At 35.3% G+C, this 17020-nt stretch overlaps 1 pseudogene; it reads right to left on the bottom strand.

The window, feature by feature from the left end:
• LOC112209226 (beta-glucuronidase-like) overlaps nt 1–17020 on the bottom strand; it is a 97049-nt pseudogene that overhangs the window by 21277 nt on the left and 58752 nt on the right.

The following is a 17020-nucleotide window of genomic DNA, read 5'->3' as shown; positions in this document are numbered from 1 at the left end:
CTCCATCCACATTCTCCTTCTTTTGAGACAATAAAGAAAAAAATAGAGATCATACACTTTGAGTTAGGATGGGGTTAGATCTGTATCTCCACATGATCACCCCTTCTACCTATTAACTTGGTCATTTCCCCTCTGTAAAATAGTTTTCTGGCTACTAAACGGGCAGAAAGCAATATTGATTACATGGGACTGTTGTGAGAAGCAGACAAAATAAGGCCCCAGAAGAAATATGGTTTTGCACAGATGGTAATGATTACATTAGGTTCTCTTCCTTTCTTACATTCTATATATGCTTACCAGCAAGAATGGCAAAATGTTCTTCTTTAAACATGAGAACATCATAAAAGAATAAATTTTCTCTATTCTTTCACGAATGTGTTTTATATCAAGTCCTGAGTATTCAAGTATATTGTTATAGGGCTTTCCAAAATAAGGGAGCTTTTACAGGGTGCCATTTTGTTTACCTCTTGGCTATAAGTAAGTTTAGTTTGAGATTTTAAAACTCATTTTTTATGGATGAATGTTACTGAGCAAGGAGGATAGGGTCTGGAGGCAGGGAACCTAAGGCTGTTTCACGCTGACTTTCTAGAACTAAACTGAAAGGAAACTCCTAACTTTACACATCTAACAAAAGGAACAGAGGCTACTCTCTTTGACCTCTTCTGTGTGGCAAATGGAAAATTGGCTGTCTGCAACAAATCAGACTGATTGCCGGCCCTGTCTTTGTTTGCAACGTTGTAACTTCACTCCTGCCTCTGAATGGTTACTGTCCACAACCAATCAGACTGATTGTGGGCGGAGTCTTCATTTGCATAGAAGTATAACTTCACCCTATCCCCTGATTGGTTGCTTTTTGCAACCAATCAGATATTTGCCCAGGACTGTGACTTTTGTAACTTCACTTCAGCTTCTGATTGGCTGCTTTCTGTAACCAATCAGACTGAGTGTGGGCTACCACTTCATTTACATGAGTTGAGCATCAGGTGGCCAATGGGAGACTTCTAGGGAGTGTTTGGACCCAAGAAGATTCTGTTCTGGGCCTCTGAACCACTGCTGAGGTCCACTCCCACACTGTGTGCAGTGTGCTTTCGTTTTCAATAAATTCCTGCTTTCGTTCTTCTGTTGCTTTATTCTTTCTTTGCTTTGCTGTGAGATTTGTCGAATTCTTTGTTCAAAACACCAAGAACCTGGACAACTTGCAGTCACGATCCTCTACCAGTGCCATAACCTGGAAACCATTACAACTATAGGATGAAAGTACAGTGAAAAACCACATTAGTAGTACTGTGATGTTTATAACCCTCCAGCATTTCAGGTCCAATTTAACTAGGGCCCTTTGCTGTAGCGTTCCTTAAGCTTGAAACATTATTCTAGAAGATATTTTCACTACTGCCTTTTTTTCATCATTAGGGTTTTATCCTCCTGACAACGCTAGCTAAAGGAGAAATCTCTCATTAGCCACTCTCAGTCAAAGTCCTCCTTAGACTCTTGTTCTTAGCACTCAGAACAAGAAATCTCGTGTGTTTATGTATAAATGATTAATATCTGTATCCTTTTAAAATATGTAAACTCCTTTAGGCCAGAACTCTAATTTCCTTGTCATCCCTATATCTTCAGTGTACAGAATAACATGTGCTACATAATATTCACTTCATATGAGTTAATATTTGTTAACTGATGAGTAGGTGAGAGTATTTCACTTTTCAATCTTTAAATTTCTTTATATTCTCTCTAGATTTTTTTTTTTATTTTTCTAACTATGAACTGTTGACAGTTACAGATGGATCTGGATACATTTCTTCTTAAAACCCTAATAAGCAATTTATATGGTTTGAATTTGTGTCCCTGCCCAAATCTCATGTTGAACTATAATCCTCAATGTTGGAGGAGGGGCTTGGTGGGAGGTGATTGGATCATGACAGTGGATCCCCCCTGATGTTCTCATGATAGTGAGTGAGTTCTTACGATATCTGATTGTTTAAAAGTGTGTGGCACCTCCGCCTCTCTCTTGTCCTTCTTCTCTGGCCATGTAAGATGTGCCAGCTTCCCCTTCCACCATAATTATAAGTTTCTTGAGGCCTCCTCTGTCATGCTTCCTTTACAGCCTGCAGAACTGTGAGTCAATTCAATCTTTTTTCTTTATAAATTGCCCAGTCTCAAGTAGTCTATAGCAATGCAAGAATGAACTAATACAGCAATTGACTGTGACTTATTTGTGTACAATGATTACAATATTCCTTACCATACTGAATATATTCAGGGTACCTTAATGACGTAAAGAGTCCAGAGCTAAATGAGGAATCACATGAAGCAGGATCAGATGCCATCCATTTCAATGCTAAAAAAAGGAATATATATTTTAAGGCATATTTTAATATATAGAATAGATAGGCTATTTAGACAGTTTAAAAATTGAGAATCAAATGTTTCAGAAAGTCTATCTTAATATACATGTAACAAAGATGATTGTCTCGACCAAATTTTATTCAGGCTCCTGAACCTTCTAGGATCGTCTGTATACTTGCTTGTAAAAATCCAGTTTTGGAAGAAGCCCCCCTGCTAAATCAGTTCGGTAAGAACCTCCCACCCTCATAATCTTATCACCTTTGATATTAGCGACGATTTCCATCCTCCACCATCCCTAGGTAATGTCTAATCACCTTGGCATCTCTTCAGCAAGAATCCTGTTACATAGGTTTAGCCTGAATCCCCCTTACTTTTAAGTTACCTCTTAGTTATTTTTTATCCACTGACTGCCATCCTGCTGCAAGGATACAAATTCCCACTTTCCCATACTATATTTAGAATCGAGTCTTATCTTTTTCCCTCATTACAAAATACCATTGCCATGACCTCCAAATGTATAGCAGTGGTCCTGAATAAAGTCTGCCTTACTGTATTTTAACAAATAACATTGATTTTTTTTATCTTTAACACATGGTAAAGCATCTATATTAAAATATAATTTTTATGCCTATAGCTTTGGATATTAAACGGATTGACACTTTGGAAAAGAGACTCCTATAGCTATTTTAATTCTCCTGTCCCATTACACTTTATCTCCTTACTGCTTAGTTTTGAGCTCAAAATGTGATACGAGCTCTTCCTGTATGAATATTAAAGGATCTAATAATTATAGTTTAATAAAATGAAACTCAAGGGTGAGATTCATCAACTAGAGAAATGTAGATTTTTTTCATGCAATTTAATAACATCAAATGGACTCTATAATCATTTTCCATATAAAGGATCAAAAATGGCTTAACTGGGCTTATGCAGGTAGTTAAAAATATGCTCAGATGGATCATATGGAAGTACAGAAATATCATTTAAAATTAAATTTTATTATTCATTTTATATATAGTAAAAATTAGATTGGCTACTTGACATTTAGTATTTAACTTTTTTAGGGTTAGACATAGAAACATTGAAATAAAGGACTGAAAAAGATATTTAGGCCACTTAAATACTTTTAACTTAGTATGCAATATCTAATCTTGTGAAGAATAGTTGTTAATACCATAATTACAGACCCTCCAGAGAAAAGTGTTAACAATACTCCATAAGATTTCACTAATATAATTTTGATATATAGATATGGAGTATTTTTTACGCAAGTCCTGAGCATGTATAAACTAGGAAGTGACTCTTCATATATGAGGTCTCTAGTTGTAGTCCTTAGCAGGAGAAACTGATTTTTCATGATATGTTAGGGCAGGGGATACATAATCAGAACATTAAAATAAAACACACAATAAGGACTTCAGAAGAAAATGCACTCCTAACTGAATTTGAAATTAGATGGTATGATAAAAGTAGAAAAAGGAAAATCCCTAGCATTATGAGTTAACTGAATTTCTCATGCTATTTGCTCACATAGGAACAATTTGACTTTGAGAAAGTGAGAGAAATTCACTGAGTCTCATTTTCTCATCTGTTAAATGGCGAGGGTACTGCTTTCACGTAAACAGCATAAGGATTAATATTCATAAGATTATAGGTAAACATTCCATTATTTAATATACAGTTTTCAGCCATTTACTGGAGGTCTTATATTGTAAAATAAGACATAAATATAAAGAAAAGGTATAAAGCTTAGAAAGAAAATTACAGCTCTTGTGGTTTGCAGATAACATAGTTGTATAAATGTAAAATTCACCAAACTATTAATAATGAATAAGTAAGCAAATTAATCAAGTTTGATAGACACAAAGTTAATATTAAAAATCACTTTTTAAATCAATACTAGCAATAATATATAGGTGTTATATATGTGTAATTTAGAAGGATAAGAAAAAAATACCAGCAATATATCTAATGAAAGATGGATAAAACATCTACACTAAAATAGTAACAGAATTCCTGAAAAATTTAATATTTGCAATAATAGTTAGCTATAAAGCTTAATATTTTTAAAATTTTAATTCACTTCAGAATATCTCTCAAAATACCAGATTTTTTATGTGTAGAAATTCACAAACTGATTTTAGAATTTAGAGTGAAATAGAAAACATCAAGAATATCCATGACAATTTTAAAAACTGAAGTTTGAGGACTTTCTCAATTAGAAGTCAGAAATCCTTAAAGTCCAAAATTCATATAACATGAAGATATTGGTCAAATAGTATATAGTCTATATAAGAAAGTAATGAAACAGATTAAAGACTCAAAATCTCTGCCACCTCTATAGGGTGTCCTGCAATCATAGTATCGGACACTGTGGAGTAATAAAAATAAGCTAGATATTGTGGTGACGCACTGTTTGGACATTTCTTTAAAATATTTTATTGAGTGTAAAACATAATAATTGAACAGTTTGAAGAGTCACAAAATGCATATTGAGGTAACACAATGCATTAGAATGTGAAATAAAATTCACATGAATTAAGGATCTTACCCAATATGGCTAATAATTTTAAGATCGCAAAAAACGAGATAATTGTAAATCAGGCAGAGGTTTCCAGTGCTTGGCTATTTCTGCTGAATGTAGGGCTTTTTAAAAGGACCATGTGTATTCTGGAATGCCCCACTGACTTTATGAAGAGTCAAATTTGTTTCACAATAGGTGAATCTCCTTGCCCAATTTTCCTTTTAAGTTTCAAATAGATATTACAGTCCGAAGACTTTCCTAACTAACTCATTCCTTTTCCTTCTGTCTTGCACAATAAAATGCTGACATTTCTAACTCTCAGATATTCTGCTTTCCAGATAACCAAATTAACACACCTGGTATCAGGAGTGATTCAAGGATGCAGCTGGAAAAATGTGGATTTGGGACTAGATCTCTCACTACCTGACTGTTAATGATGATCTAATCTTGTAAGGTATGTAGGGCATGGATAGTCTATGGTACAAAACTGTGGTCCAATTTCTGAAGTTTAACCTTAGGAGGTATGGTAATATTCCAGTGGAGAGAAATACCCAGGTTGTTATAATTGTTTAGTAATATGAAAAGTAGACAGTGACAGATAATGTGTACAAGGAAAATTAAATTGGTTGGTTGTTATTAAATTTATTTCTCAGTGTCCTATATAGTGACATCATCAGGCTGGGAACAGTTCTGACATTGGTGACTGAATATGAAGTGTAAAACATCTTTTTGGTAGCTCACAAAGAGAATAATTGGTGACTAAGTACAAAGTGCAAAATGTGTCTTGGTAGCTTGCAAAGCACCTTATCTCCTGTAATGAGAGAGAAAATAATTCAAAAGATCAAGCCCAGGATTTACTAGTTCGAGTTCTTGAGCTTCCAACACGATTCAGCCTTTAGCCCAAGTAAGTCTGTTATAACAAGCTCAGTGTCCTTGTTGGGGAATCTGAATCTTTCACACATGGACTAGGGGCGCATAGGCAGATGCTTCTGAAGACCAAAAGTACTATAATCCCTACAAACTCCCATTAGAAAGATATACAGAGGCCAGATAATGGATGGGGTCATGGCTAAAGTTATCATTACAGCAGGACTTTTGGGTTTCCAAATGTATAATTGAGAGAGACACTTGGCAATTGTAGTACTTCTCACATTTGCTCTTAGACTATAGAGTAAAAGCTATTGTAGTAGAAAAGATAAAGTGGAGGGCTCTGAAACTAACATTCCTATCTCCATCAATAACCAATCTAGTAAATCACAAATAATACTGCAACGTGGGTGGAGTGGTGAAGATTAGTGCAATACTCGGGCATCTAATGAATTCAAAAATGGCAGTGCCTATTTTATCTTCATTTTATCTAACATTCTGGACACTGAAGAAAAAGTAACCTGAAAAATGGCTCAAATACCACTACAAGGTCGACAACATAGTATACAATATAGCAGATGCTATCAGAAGATGGTGCATTTGCTAGAGCAGATTATAGGTACAGTTTCAACATTTAAAGGCATTTGCTGCCCAATTTTGTTTTTTTTTTTCCCCCTTCCTTCTATCTTTTATAACTTTAACATATCTTTTACTGCTGGCAATCTTAACCTCACTTTAGCATCTCCTTCCTGAAGGACTCCACCAGCCTAATTGTCAAACATGACAATAGTCAAAGCATGCCTAAAACACAATACATTTAAGCATGAGTTGTTGCCCTGTGCAAACCTGTTGTAGCTTAAAATGATAAAAATATGTTCTTATCTGTATATGTGATAGTTGACAAATAGAAAGACCTGACACCAAATCTCTGAGATTAGTGTGCTCAAGAATGTCCTTTTCCTGAGGCTGAATATGCAGGCCACTGCTCCTCGTGTTTGATGGTTATAGCTCTTTGCTTATTGTACTGACAACCTTCAGGAGAGGCATGTGAGACTCAGGTAAAACTGTTGTGAGTCACTGGTGACCTGAAGTTATTATGTTTTAAGGAGTAATGTTTGTGTTAAGTTATTATGAAGGAATAGCAACTGATTCACTCCAGAAAAGCTACATAATTAATAATATCTTGTAAGTTCTTATTCAATGCTCATCCTTCTACCTTTTTGTATGTGTAAACTAGGATGGTTCAATATTTAGTATTCCTCTTAACTGTGAAGATCTGTGTCTAGAGAAGCATAGTTTTGCACAGTGGTAAATATATCATGTTATTTGCCTCATCTAACTTCATTAATCCATCTCTTTATTCAAAACTTAATTATATCAAATATTTTAATGCGGTTTTATGTATTTGTTTTTCACCCATTGGCATCTTGTATTTAATATAAGAGTATCGAAGAGGCTTCTCTAGTTATAAAAATTCAGAGAGATTTTATTGTTCAGCATTTAATATTCCGGCAGAGGACAATTAATGTCATCAAACATGATATTATTCCATAAATTCATTATTTCCTCTTGATATACATTTTGTGGGGAGGAGTGAAGAAAAGGATTACTTGTAAATTTTTTGAGAAAAATAATATATAAAATTCTACTTATTGTGAGGCTGTTGAAATTAAAGAATTCAATATAAATGTATTTTAAAAATATTCCTGCCAAAAATAATTTCAAGACTAACAATAACCTTTTATGTTAACATTTTTGTTGATGTTAAATGAAAATTCAAGAATTATCACAGTATGCCAAATAGAGTGTCTGATATAGTCCATGTTCACTGTAGGGCATTTTCCCATGATTAAAGAGCAGGGTGGGGAAGTGAAACAAATATATTTACACACCACAGAAAGACTCTCTTTGAGAATTAAAAGTAGCAGCTACAAAGAAGGCTGTTTCACCATGTAGAGATTCACTAGGAATGTTGAATTTGAAGTGAGCTAGCTATTATTTAAAGAGAGTAAAGGATACCTTGTATTGCATTGGTAGAATATAATTAATATTCTTATGATCTTATAATTTTAGTGTATGGCTGTCTTGAGAAATACATGAATCATGTATTTCTCTGTTGGATGGGTATTTAGATGATCCTCCAAATCTTCCTTTTACAAATAAGAAAATGGTATAGTAAATATTAGATGAAGAAGCTCTTGTTAGAGATCCAAGCTACCCCTCCTCCTCCTCCATGACCACCTCAATACAGTCCTTTGTGACCACCTACAAGCACCCCCCACCCTTTTCTACAGCTGCTTGTGCAAGACTTTCAGTAGAACTGGTAAATAGTTCCAGGATGCGGTTAAGACATCTGTCCACCTTGCCTAGCCGAGCAGGCAAAAACATTTCCACGAAACAGTTGCAACACCTTCAACACTACTCAGTTTCTGCCACGCCAACCTAACCCCTTGCCCTATAAAACCCCACAGCAGCCTGTAAGCGGGGCTGCCTCCTCTGTCTACAGTGGAGCAGCCCAGCAGGTTAATAAAAACTTGCTTGCCTGACTTTGGGGTCCACTCGTTCCTTCTCTTGGCTAACCTTACATTTTGGTGCCGAAACCCAGGAAGGGTAGGCTCTGGCTGGGTGTCCCTAGAGGACACTCTCTATCTCCCTTTCCCTCTCCCTTTTGCTCCCTCACCCCTCCCGGGCTCAGTCGTCACAATGCACTGGAGCCTCGGTTCCCTTCCCTATGTCCCGGCCACCCTCCCCTTCCTGAACCTGCCGAAGACCCGGGGAATTTCTCGGACCCTCCCATTGTTGGCGACTTCATTCAGCACTAGAGTACACAGAGGTGAGTAAGAGAGACTCTTGCCATTTACCCAGGACCCTTGACCATCTCTGTCTTCCTGAAAGACCCAGCGCTGGGCCAAGGGCTCCCTCTGGTCTGTAGGCCTCCGGCATCTCCGTTTCAGGGATGCCAGACTCTGTGGTTGCCTTCCGTATACTAAACAAAGCCCCTGGGACTGGGGACGCCCGCTCCTGCTGTCCTAGCCACAGGCAGTCTCTTCTTCCTCTGCCCCCACCTCCATCCGCTATGGAAGCCTCTCACTCTACTCTGTCTAAAAGTATTCCCCCCCGGGGTGCCTCTTGCACAACCTCAACACTCTCGGCCTCCATTCAGAGGTTTGTCCCAAGAGGCTTATTTTATACTGTAATACGACTTGGCCACAATATAAATTAAACAGTGGCTCACAGTGGCCTGCAAATGGTCCTTTTGATTTCAATATACTCGGGTACTTAGACAATTTTTGCCATTGCAGTGGGAAATGGTCTGAAATTCCTTATGTTCAGGCTTTCTTCACCTTCTGTAACTGCCCTTCCCTTTGCCAATCCCGCTCCACTTTCCAAATCCTCCTCGCCCGTTATAAACCCAACTTGCTCTCAGCAGACCCCACTTGTCTACCAACCAACGACTCCTCCTTTGACCCTGCAGATCTCCCCCCTCCCCGGACTTATCCTGTTCCTCCTCCAGAACATCATGACCATGACCATAGGCTTCTGCCCCAGCATTTCCCCTCTTTCTCCTCTCTCTAACCACCCCGCTTCCGATTCTGAGTCCTCTCCATCTCCAACCCTTACCTGCTCTCAGACCCAACATGCCCAACAACCAGCTCCCATGCTTCCCCTCTGGAAGTTTGCTAGGGCTGAAGGAATTGTCCGTGTCCATGTTCCTTTCTCTCTAACCCATCTTTCCCCAAATCGAAAAGCGTCTCAGGCTTTTCGGTCCTTCTCCTCCGATCCCGATACTTATACCAAAGAGTTGAAACATCTCATGATCCTTATATAATTCCCTCTTCCACCCTCCTTCCAGAAGCAAAGGAAAGAGCGTGGCTCACGGCCCAGGCACACACTGATGACATCCATCGGCAAGATCCTACTAAGCCAGTAGAGGCCACGGCAGTATCCTGAGAAGAGCCCTCCTGGGAATACCAACCCACGGACCCTGGCCAAGCATCCCGTAACCATATGGTCACTTGCCTCATTGCAGGCCTTAACAAAGCTGCTCACAAAGCTGTAAATTTAAAAAAAAATTTTGAAAGAAATTTCCCAGAGGGCAGATAAAAATCCCACTACATTTATCTCCTGCCTTACAGAGGGTCTCAAAAATACAACTGCATTGATCCTGCTACCCCAGAAGGCACTATAGTTCTTAATATCCATTTTATCTCCCAGTCAGCTCCCGACATCTGGCATAAACTTAAAAAAGCCAAAGAAGGCCCTCAAACCCCACAACAAGACCTTCTCATCTTGAATTATAATCTAAATCATAATCCCCATGTATTGGGGGAGGGACCTCATGGGAGATGATTAGATCATGGTGGTGGTTCCCCCATGCTGTTCTCATGATAGTGAGTGAGTTCTCACAAGATCTGATGGCTTTATAAGGGGCTTTTACCCTCTTCACTCTGCACTTCTCTCTCCTGCTGCCATGCGAGAAGGACATGTTTGCTTCCCCTTACACCATGACTGTTAAGTTTCCTTAGACCTCCCTAACCATGTGGAACCATCAGTCAATTAAATCTCTTTCCTTTATAAATGACTCAGTCTTGGGCACTTCTTCATAGCAGTGTGAGAACAGACTGATGTAATGTTTAACCCAAAGAAGCCTACTTCAAGGCATTTAATAATCATACTCCCAAGAGTAAAGGTAAATAAAGGATCCTAAAATCAGCAAGATAAAATAAACAACATACAATGGAGCTTCAATACATCTGACAGCAGACTTTTAGTGGAAACCTGTCCACCCAGACCCAAAGCCAAAGCATTATTCCCAACCAACTGACAGTCTAGAACCGAGCTACAAGAAAATTCCTCTTTATGCAAAAGCTACTTTATTAAATTGGTAAAAGCAACTGGGTCACTAGACACAAATATATCAATTAAGGGCCAAAGAAACATGAGGAAAGCAAGGAAACATGACATCACCAAAGAAATACAAAAGTCTCCAGGAATAGATGAATTCCAAAGAAGATATTGATGAAATGCATGAAAAGGAATTAAAAATAACAATAGTAAGAATATCAGTGAGATACAAGAAAATACAGACAAATATTTCAATGAAATCAAGTAAACAGCTTATTATCTGATTGATAAATTTAACAGAGGTGGATATAATAAAAAAGAACCAAAAAAGACATCTAGAACTGAGAAATTCCACAAATAAAAAAATACAGTTGAGATCTTCAACAATAGACTTGATCAAACAGAAGAAAAATGTCTTAACTTGATTGCAGGTTGTTTGAAATAATCCAATGATCTAAGCTGCTACAGCAGAGCACTATTTTGAAACCAGACAGTTTCAAGAGGAGGGAGAAAGAAACAATAATACAAAAGAATGGAGATAGCCAGCAGAATTATGGGACACCATTAAATAAGCAAATAATATTTCTGAAGTGACAGAGGGAGAAGAAATGGGGAAAGGTACAGAAAACTTATTTAACAGCATGATAGCTGAAAACTTCCTAGTCTTGGGAGAGATATGGACATCCAGATTCAAGAAGTTCAAAGGTTCTGAATGACATATAACCACCCCAAGTTTTCTCCAAGGCACATTATAATCAAACTGTCAAAAGTCAAAGACAAAGAGACAATTCTAAAAGCTGCAGTGGATAATTGTCAAGTCATGTATAAGGGAATTTCCATTAGATCAGCAGCAGATTTCTCAGCAGCAACCTTGCAGGACAAGAGAGAATGGGATGATATATTTGAAGTGCTGAAAGAAAATAACTGTCAACCAAGAATACTATTACCAATAATGCTGTACTTCAGAGAGGAAAGAAAAATAAATATTTCCCAGACAAGCAGAAACTGAGAAAATATATCACCAGTAGACTGACCTTACAAGCAGTGCTTAAGAGAGTGCGGCAAATGGAAACAAAAGGATACTGATTCCTAAAACATGGGAAACCACAAAATTCACCAATGTAAGTAAACTTATTAATTTAACATTACTTCACTGCTGTTATGGTGCTATGTAAATCTTTGAATACTCTAGTATAATAAAGTCAAAAAGGTAAAAAAAAATCAACAGCCCCAATTCATAGCTAAAAAAAAAATACATAAAATATATAGATGCAAATTAAGGCAACCAATGTACCATTTTGGGAGAGAGAGAAAAAGCCTAGAATATTCTTACATAAACAAAGTTAAGTAGGTATCAGGTTAAAATAGTCTATTATAACTACTAGGCCCTACATTAACCTCATGATAATAAAAAAAGAAAGAAATTATATCAGATACATAATGAATAAAGAGAAAGGAAGCAAAGCTTAGCAGGACAGAAATCCATCCAATCACAGAGGTAAACGACAAGAGATAAAGAATGGAACAAATGATCTACAAAACAATCAGAAAACAATGAACAAAATAGCAGGAATAATTCCTCACCTATCAATAATAACTTTGAATGTAAATGTATTAAATTATCCAATTAAAAGAAACAGCATGGCTAAAATGGATTTAAAAAACAACAACACTCATATAGTTGTAAGCAACTCTCTGTTGCCTAAAAGATACTTAATTTCACTATTAAAGACAAACATTGAAAGTTAAGAAATGGACAAAGTTATTTCATGCAAATGTGAGCAGGAACAGTCATACTTAGATAAAATAAGCTTTACGTCAAAAACTGTGAAAAGTGACAAAGCAGGAAATTATATGATGATAAAGGGATTAATTCAATAAGAGAATATAAGAATGATAAATATGTATTATCGCAACACAAGATCACCCAAATATATAAAGCAAATATTATTAGATATAAAGGAAGATACAGACAGCAATACAACAATAGGAGGGGAATTCAACTCCTCAGTTACAACTACAGCCAGATCATCTAGATAGTAAGTCAACAAAGAGGATTAAACTTAAATATCACAGACCAAATAGATGTAAGAGACAGTTAGACACTGTTACATCCAACTGCTGCAGAATGTACATTCTTCTCAACCATACATGGAGCATTATCCAGGATAGATAATATATTATGCCACAAAAGATATCTTAGCATATTTAAGAAGAGTGATATTATATGAAGTATCTTTTCAGAATTCAATAATTTAAAATAGAAATCAAAAAGAAAAACAAAATTTTTAGAAATATGTGAAAACGAAACAGCATGCTCCCAAATAATAGACCACTGAATAAATTAAAACAAATATTAAAATATTGCCTGAAACAAACAAGAATGTAAACATATCAAATGAAAATCTATGGTACAAACAAAACCAAATGTAAGTGGGAATTTCATAGCAATAAACAGCTATATCAAAAGAGAAGAATAATTTCTAATAACCAAACTGTACCTCTCAAGCAACTAGTGAAACAAGAACTAAATCCAAAATTGGTAGAAGGAAGAACAAAAATAAAGCTCAGAGCTGAAAAATCTGAAATAAAAACTGTAGAAAGTAAACAAACAAATGAAATAAAAAAGCATAAAATCAAAAATAGCAGCAAAATTAAGAGATAATTTCTTAAAAGAATAAATCAAATAAATAAATCTTTGTCAAGATTAAGAATTAAAGAGAAATGAGTGAAATAAAATCACGAGTGAAAATGGAGACAGTACATGTGATATCACAGAGATACAAAGATCCTGGGAATATGATGAACAACTATAAACTGACAAATTTGAGAACATAGAAGAAAAAAAAGAAAAAAAGAAAACTATGGACCAATATCCCCAATTAACATAGATGCAAAAATACTCAACAAGATACTAGCAAACTGAATTCAACAGCACATTAAAAAGGTCATTCGCTGTAATTCCTGGGGACTCAAAGATGGTTCAGCATATGTAAATAAATAAATATGATATGTTACTTTAACAAAAAGGAAGATAAAAACCATATCATCATTTGAATATACTCAGAAAAAAAGCATTTCACAAAATTCAAAGTTCCTTCATGATAAAAATTCTCAACAAATTAGATATAGATATGTAACTCAATAAAATAAAGACCACATAAATACATAGCTAATATTATACTCGATGGGGAAGATTACATGATCTTATATATGGCAAAAACACAAAGACGCTACCCAAAACTTTGAGAACTGAGAACTGATAAGCAAATTCAGTAAAGTTAAAAGATACAAAATCAACATACAAAAATTAGTAGCATTTCTATACACGGATTGCAAACTAGCTGAAAAAAAAATCAAGAAAACAATTCCATTTAAAATAGCTACAAAAAAGATACCTAGTAATAAAGTTGTCCAAAAAGGTAAAAGTTCTCTACACTAAAAACTACAAAACATTGTTAAAAATATGGAAGGAGACACAAGCAAATAAAACGTATCCTGTGTTTATGACTTGGAAGAATCAATATTGTTAAAATGACCATACTACTCAAAGTGATCTACAGATTCAATGCAATCTTGGTCAAAGTGCCCATGATGTTCTTTGCAGAAATAGAAAAAAGTCCTAAAATTTATATAGAACCACAAAAGACCCCAAATAGCCAAACCAATACTAAGCACACAGAACAAATTTGAGGCATCACACTACCTAACTTCAAAAGAGACTACAAAGGTATAGTAACCTGAACTGCATGATATAGGCATAAAAACAGACACATTGATCAATGGAACAAAATAGAAAGCCTAGAAAAACATTAATTCATCAACTCCCACTTCTTTTAAACAAAGGTGCTAAGAACACATACTAGGGAAAAGGCGGTTTCTTCAATTAATAGTTCTTGGGGAATTGGATATTTATATGTAGAACATTGACACTAGTCTCCTACATCTCACTGTACAAAAAAGTGAATACAAAATGGATTGAAGACTTAAACTTAAAACCCAAAACTCTGAAACTACTGAAAGAATCCATAGGGTAAACACTTTACAAGATTAGCCTGGGCAAGAATTTTTCCAGTTAAGGCTTTAATAGCACAGACAACAAAAACAGGCAGATGAGATTACCTCAACTAAAAGCTTTTGTATGGCAAAGGAAACAATTAACAAAATAAAAAAGACAACCTAAAATTTGGGTGAAAATACTTGCAAACTATACCCCTGACAGAGGTTGATATCCAGAATATATAAGAAATTTAAATAACTTAATAGTAAAAAATACTTCAACTTATACACGAACAAAAGACCTTGGTAGATATTTCTTAAAAGAAGACATACGAATATCAAACAGGTACATGAAGAAATGCTCAGCATCACTAATCATCAGGGAAATTCAAATGAACACCACAATGAGACACCACCTCACTTCAGTTGGAATGACGATCACCAAAAGGACAAAAGAATACAGGTGTTGGTGAGGATGTGGAGTAAAGGGAACCCTTACACACTCTTGATAAGCCACTTTGACAAACAGTATGGTGGTTCCTCAAAATATTAAAAATAGAACTGCCATATGATTCAGCAATACCACTTACTGGGTATGTGTCAAAAGGAAAGGAAATCAGTATGTCTAAGAGATATCTGCATTCCCATGTTTAATGCAACACTATTTACAATAGTCAGTATATGGAACAACCTAAGTGTCTAACAACTGTTGAATGGATAAAGAAAATGTAGTATATATACACAATGGATTACTATTCAGCCACTGAAAGAATGAAATCCTGTCACTTGAGACAAGAGGGATGAACCTGGAGGACATCATGTTAAGTGAAATAAATTCGACACAGGAAGACAAATGCCATATGGTCTCATATGTGGAATCTAAAAAAAAAAAAAAGAGTTGATAAAATACAGCACATCAGTGGTTAACGGAGACTGGAGGTAAAAAGCAGGAGGGGAAGTTGGTGAAAGATTAGTCAATGGATACAAAGTTACAATTAAATAGGAGTAATAAGTTCTGTTTCATGGTAAGGATAAAAATGCTTCAAAGTAATATAGTGTATGTTACAAAATAGCTAGGAGAGGTTTGAAAATTCTCATCACATACAGTTGAAAAATACATGAGGGGATGGATATGCTAAATACTATGATTTTATTATGCTACAACATATATATGTATCAAAATACCAAATTGTACCTGTGTATATGTATAATTATAATGTCTTAAATATAATAAAAATCATACATAATAAAATATTATATTACATTATGTCAATGTATAATATATAATTTATATAATTATATAAGCATAATAAATTGCATATAAAATGATGTATTATATAATAATATATTACATTATAGTATCAATAAAATATAATTATGAATGGTATAATATCTACAGTATAACAAGATCAAAGAAAGTGAAAAGACAACTCATGGAATAAGGGAAACTATTTCAAAATTATGTATATAAGAATTCTGAATCCAGCGTGTGTTTAAAAACTCTTATAGCTTAAAAGACAAAGAACCTCATTTACACAAATAGGCGAAGTATTTGATCACTTTCCTTAAATACACAAATGAACAATAAACACATGGAAAGACCTCAGCATTAGTGGTTAGAAAAATGTGAATGAAAACTACAATGAGACAGAGCTTCACACCAGCTAGGATATACAGAATAAAAAAAGATAATGTAAGATAATGTACATTGGCAACAACTTGAGAAATCAGACCCTCCTGCAGTGCTGATGGGAATATAAAATAATGCAACTGCTTTGAAAAACAATTTTGTGTTTCCTCCAAAAGTTAAACATGGTACTATATAATGTAACAATTCTATTCCTAGGCACATACCCAAAAGAACTGAAAACTTACATCCACAAAAATTGCACACAAATGTTGATAGCAGGGTTATTAACAGAAGCCAAAACTAGAAATATCACAAATATATATCAACTGTTGAATGGATTATAAAAATGTGGTACATCCATGCAACACAATATGATTCAGCTATAAAATGGAATAAAGTTGTGATTCATTCTACAGCATGAATAAATCTTGAAAACTATGCTAAATGAAAGAAGCCAGACACAAAGGCCACATATTTTTTTAATCTATTTATGTAACATGTTAAAATAGTCAAGTTATAGAGATCAAAAGTATGTTTGTGCTTGCCAGGGACTGTGGACAAGAAAGGATGTGCAGTGATTGCTGATGGGTATGCGATTTCTCTATGGGGTGATGAAAATATTCTTGAATTAGTGATTATAGTCACACACCACTGTAAATATACTAAAAAAGACAAACAGTACATTTTAAAAGGTTGAATTTTTGGTATGTGAATTATATCTCAACCATGCTTTATAAAACAAAAATAGAACTCAGGATTGGAAATGTCTCTATAGACAGAAATCTGAACTCAAATTTAAAACTGGATTT

This window comes from Pan troglodytes, chromosome 4 (assembly GCF_028858775.2).
Source record: "Pan troglodytes isolate AG18354 chromosome 4, NHGRI_mPanTro3-v2.0_pri, whole genome shotgun sequence".
Lineage (NCBI taxonomy): Eukaryota > Metazoa > Chordata > Mammalia > Primates > Hominidae > Pan > Pan troglodytes.
This window is presented reverse-complemented; position numbering and strand designations above follow the sequence as displayed.